This window comes from Dermacentor andersoni, unplaced genomic scaffold (genome assembly GCF_023375885.2).
Source record: "Dermacentor andersoni unplaced genomic scaffold, qqDerAnde1_hic_scaffold ctg00000040.1, whole genome shotgun sequence".
Taxonomy (NCBI): domain Eukaryota; kingdom Metazoa; phylum Arthropoda; class Arachnida; order Ixodida; family Ixodidae; genus Dermacentor; species Dermacentor andersoni.
The window spans coordinates 1,405,001-1,411,718 of record NW_027314753.1 but is presented as its reverse complement, the minus strand read 5'-3'; positions in this window follow the sequence as shown (position 1 = coordinate 1,411,718).

The window sequence follows — 6,718 nt, the reverse complement described above, 5'->3', positions numbered from 1 at the left end:
TAACCTAACCTAACCTAACCTAACATCTAATCTAATCTAACATCTAACATCTAACTTAACATCTAATTTAATCTAACATCTAACACCTAACCTAACCTAACCTAACCTAACTTAACCTAACCTAACCTAACCTAACGTCTAATCTAGTCTAACATCGAACATCTAACTTCCCATCTAATATAATCTAACATCTAACATCTAACCTAACCTCACCTAACCTAACCTAACCTCACCCAACCTAACCTAACCTAACATCTAATCTAATCTAACATCTAACATCTAACTTAACATCTAATCTAATCTAACATCTAACACCTAACCTAACCTAACCTAACCTAACCTAACCTAACCTAACCTAGCCTAACCTAACCTAACCTAACCTAACCTAACCTAACCTAACCTAACCTACCCTAACCTAACCTAACCTAACCTAACCTAACCTAACCAAACCTAACTTAACCTAACCTAACCTAACCTAACGTCTAATCTAGCCTAACATCGAACATCTAACTTCCCATCTAATATAATCTAACATCTAACCTAACCTAACCTAACCTAACCTAACCTAACATAACCTAACCTAACCTAACCTAACCTAACCTCACCTCACCTAACCTAACCTAACCTAACCTAACATCTAATCTAATCTAACATCTAACATCTAACCTAACATCTAATCCTAACCTAACCTAACCTAACGTCTAATCTAGTCTAACATCGAACATTTAACTTCCCATCTAATATAATCTAACATCTAACATCTAACCTAACCTAACCTAATCTAACCTAACCTAACCTAACCTAACCTAACCTAACCTAACCTAACATCTAATCTAATCTAACATCTAACATCTAACTTAACATCTAATTTAATCTAACATCTAACACCTAACCTAACCTAACCTAACCTAACCTAACCTAACAACCTAACCTAACCTAACCTAACGTCTAATCTAGTCTAACATCGAACATCTAACTTCCCATCTAATATAATCTAACATCTAACATCTAATCTAACCTCACCTAACCTAACCTAACCTAACCCAACCTAACCTAACCTAACCTAACCTAACATCTAATCTAATTTAACATCTAACGTAACATCTAATCCTAAACTAACCTAACCTAACCTAACCTAACATCTAATCTAATCTAACATCTAACATCTAACTTAACATCTAATCTAATCTAACAACTAACACCTAACCTAACCTACCTAACCTAATCTAACCTAACCTAACCTAGCCTAACCTAACCTAACCTAACCTAACCTAACCTAACCTAACCTACCCTAACCTAACCTAACCTAACCAAACCTAACCTAACCTAACCTAACCTAACCTAACCTAACGTCTAATCTAGCCTAACATCGAACATCTAACTTCCCATCTAATATAATCTAACATCTAACATCTAACCTAACCTAACCTAACCTAACCTAACATAACCTAACCTAACCTAACCTAACCTAACCTCACCTCACCTAACCTAACCTAACCTAACCTAACATCTAATCTAATCTAACATCTAAAATCTAACCTAACATCTAATCCTAACCTAACCTAACCTAACCTAACCTAACCTAACAACCTAACCTAACCTAACCTAACGTCTAATCTAGTCTAACATCGAACATCTAACTTCCCATCTAATATAATCTAACATCTAACATCTAACCTAACCTAACCTAACCTAACATAACCTAACCTAACCTAACCTAACCTCACCTCACCTAACCTAACCTAACCTAACATCTAATCTAATCTAACATCTAATATCTAACCTAACATCTAATCCTAACCAAACCTAACCTAACCTATCCTAACCTAACCTAACCTAACCTAACCTAACCTAAAATGACCTAACCTAACCTAACCTAAACTAACCTAACCTAACCTAACGTCTAATCTAGTCTAACATCGAACATCTAACCTAACCTAACCTAACCAACTTAACATAACCTAACCTAACCTAACCTGACCTAACCTAACCTAACCTAACCTAACCTAACCTAACCTAATCTAACCTAACCTAACCTAACCTAACCTAACCTAACCTAACCTGACCTGACCTGACCTGACCTAACCTAACCTAACCTAACCTAACCTAATCTAACCTAACCTAACCTAACCTAACCTAACAACCTAACCTAACCTAACCTAACGTCTAATCTAGTCTAACATCAAACATCTAACTTCCCATCTAATATAATCTAACATCTAACATCTAATCTAACCTCACCTAACCTAACCTAACCTAACCCAACCTAACCTAACCTAACCTAACATCTAATCTAATTTAACATATAACGTAACATCTAATCCTAAACTAACCTAACCTAACCTAACCTAACCTAACATCTAATCTAATCTAACATCTAACATCTAACTTAACATCTAATCTAATCTAACATCTAACACCTAACCTAACCTAACCTAACCTAACCAAGCCTAACCTAACCTAACCTAACCTAGCCTAACCTAATCTAACCTAACCTAACCTAACCTAACCTAACCTAACCTAACAACCTAACCTAACCTAACCTAACGTCTAATCTAGTCTAACATCGAACATCTAACTTCCCATCTAATATAATCTAACATCTAACATCTAACCTAACCTAACCTAACCTAACATAACCTAACCTAACCTAACCTAACCTCACCTCACCTAACCTAACCTAACCTAACCTAACCCAACCTAACCTAACCTAACCTAACATCTAATCTAATCTAACATCTAACATCTAACCTAACATCTAATCCTAACCTAACCTAACCTAACCTAACCTAACCTAACCTAACCTAACAACCTAACCTAACCTAACCAAACCTAACGTCTAATCTAGTCTAACATCGAACATCTAACGTCCCATTTAATCTAATCTAGCGTCTAACACCTAACCTAACCTAACCTAACCTAACCTAACCTAACCTAACTTAACCTAACCTAACCTAACCTAACCTAACCTAACCTAACATCTAATCCTAACCTAACCTAACCTAACCTAACCTAACCTAACCTAACCTAACCTAACGTAACCTAACCTAACCTAACCTAACCTAACCTAACCTAACCTAACCTAACCTAACCTAACCTAAACTAACCTGACCTAACCTAACCTAAGCTAACCTAACCTAACCTAACCTAACCTAACCTAACATCTAATCCTAACCTAACCTAACCTAACCTAACCTAACCTAACTTACCTAACCTAACCTAACCTAACCTAACCTAACCTAACGTAACCTAACCTAAACTAACCTAACCTAACCTAAGCTAACTTAACCTAACCTAACCTAACCTAAGCTAACCTAACCTAACCTAACCTAACCTAACCTAACCTAACATAACCTAACCTAACCTAACCTAACCTAACCTCACCTCACCTAACCTAACCTAACCTAACCTAACATCTAATCTAATCTAACATCTAACATCTAACCTAACATCTAATCCTAACCTAACCTAACCTAACCTAACCTAACCTAACAACCTAACCTAACCTAACCTAACCTAACCTAACAACCTAACCTAACCTAACCTAACGTCTAATCTAGTCTAACATCGAACATCTAACTTCCCATCTAATATAATCTAACATCTAACATCTAACCTAACCTAACCTAACCTAACATAACCTAACCTAACCTAACCTAACCTAACCTCACCTAACCTAACCTAACCTCACATCACCTAACCTAACCTAACCAAACCTAACATCTAATCTAATCTAACATCTAACATCTAACCTAACATCTAATCCTAACCTAACCTAACCTAACCTAACCTAACCAAACCTAACCTAACCTAACCAAACCTAACCTAACCTAACCTAACCTAACCTAACGTCTAATCTAGCCTAACATCGAACATCTAACTTCCCATCTAATATAATCTAACATCTAACGTCTAACCTAACCTAACCTAACCTAACCTAACATAACCTAACCTAACCTAACCTAACCTAACCTCACCTCACCTAACCTAACCTAACCTAACCTAACCTAACATCTAATCTAATCTAACATCTAACATCTAACCTAACATCTAATCCTAACCTAACCTAACCTAACCTAACCTAACCTAACCTAACAACCTAACCTAACCTAACCTAACGTCTAATCTAGTCTAACATCGAACATCTAACTTCCCATCTAATATAATCTAACATCTAACATCTAACCTAACCTAACATAACCTAACCTAACCTAACCTAACCTAACCAAACCTAACATCTAATCTAATCTAACATCTAACATCTAACCTAACATCTAATCCTAACCTAACCTAACCTAACCTAACCTAACCTAACCTAACCTAACAACCTAACCTAACCTAACCTAACGTCTAATCTAGTCTAACATCGAACATCTAACTTACCATCTAATATAATCTAACATCTAACATCTAACCTAACCTAACCTAACCTAACCTAACATAACCTAACCTAACCTCACCTAACCTAACCTAACCTAAGCTAACCCAACCTAACCTAACCTAACCTAACATCTAATCTAATCTAACATCTAACATCTAACCTAACATCTAATCCTAACCTAACCTAACCTAACCTAACCTAACCTAACCTAACCAACCTAACCTAACCTAACCTTACCTAACCTAACCTAACCTAACCTAACCTAACCTAACCTAACGTCTAATCTAGTCTAACATCGAACATCTAACTTCCCATTAAATATAATCTAACATCTAACATCTAACCTAACCTAACCTAACCTAACCCAACCTAACCTAACCTAACCTAACATCTAATCTAATCTAACATCTAACATCTAACTTAACATCAAATCTAATCTAACATCTAACACCTAACCTAACCTAACCTAACCTAACCTAACCTACCCTAATCCTAAACTAACCTAACCTAACCTAACCTAACATCTAATCTAATCTAACATCTAACATCTAACTTAACATCAAATCTAATCTAACATCTAACACCTAACCTAACCTAACCTAACCTAACCTAACCTAACCTAACCTAACCTAACCTAACCTAACCTAACCTAACCTAACCTAACCTAACCTAACCTAACCTAACCTAACCTAACCTAACCTAACCTAACCTAACAACCTAACCTAACGTCTAATCTAGTCTAACATCGAACATCTAACTTCCCACCTAATATAATCTAACATCTAACATCTAACCTAACCTAACCTAACCTAACATAACCTAACCTAACCTAACCTAACCTCACCTCACCTTACCTAACCTAACCTATCCTAACCCAACCTAACCTAACCTAACATCTAATCTAATCTAACATCTAACATCTAACCTAACATCTAATCCTAACCTAACCTAACCTAACCTAACCTAACCTAACCTAACAACCTAACCTAACCTAACCTAACCTAACGTCTAATCTAGTCTAACATCGAACATCTAACGTCCCATTTAATCTAATCAAGCGTCTAACATCTAACCTAACCTAACCTAACCTAACTTAACCTAACCTAACCTAACCTAACCTAACATCTAATCCTAACCTAACCTAACCTAACCTAACCTAACCTAACCTAACCTAACCTAACCTAACCTAACCTAACCTAACCTAACCTAACCTAAACTAACCTAACCTAACCTAACCTAAGCTAACCTAACCTAACCTAACCTAACCTAACATCTAATCCTAACCTAACCTAACCTAACCTAACCTAACCCAACCTAACCTAACCTAACCTAACGTAACCTAACCTAACCTAACCTAACCTAACCTAACCTAACCTAACCTAACCTAACGTAACCTAACCTAAACTAACCTAACCTAACCTAACCTAACTTAACCTAACCTAACCTAACCTAACCTAACCTAACCTAACCTAACCTAACCTAACATAACCTAACCTAACCTAACATAACCTAACCTAACCTAACCTAACCTAAACTAACCTAACCTAACCTAACCTAACCTAACCTAACAACCTAACCTAACCTAATCTAACCTAACGTCTAATCTAGTCTAACATCGAACATCTAACTTCCCATTTAATATATTCTAACATCTAACATCTAACCTAACCTAATCTAACCTAACCTAACCTAACCTAACCTCACCTCACCTCACCTAACCTAACCTAACCTCACTTAACCCAACCTAACCTAACCTAACCTAACCTAACATCTAATCTATTCTAACATCTAACATCTAACGTAACATCTAATCCTAAACTAACCTAACCTAACCTAACCTAACATCTACTCTAATCTAACATCTAACATCTAACTTAACATCTAATCTAATCTAGCATGTAACACCTAACCTAACCTAACCTAACCTAACCTAACCTAACATCTAATCTAATCTAACATCTAACATCTAACTTAACATCTAATTTAATCTAACATCTAACACCTAACCTAACCTAACCTAACCTAACTTAACCTAACCTAACCTAACCTAACGTCTAATCTAGTCTAACATCGAACATCTAACTTCCCATCTAATATAATCTAACATCTAACATCTAACCTAACCTCACCTAACCTAACCTAACCTCACCCAACCTAACCTAACCTAACATCTAATCTAATCTAACATCTAACATCTAACTTAACATCTAATCTAATCTAACATCTAACACCTAACCTAACCTAACCTAACCTAACCTAACCTAACCTAGCCTAACCTAACCTAACCTAACCTAACCTAACCTAACCTACCCTAACCTAACCTAACCTAACCTAACC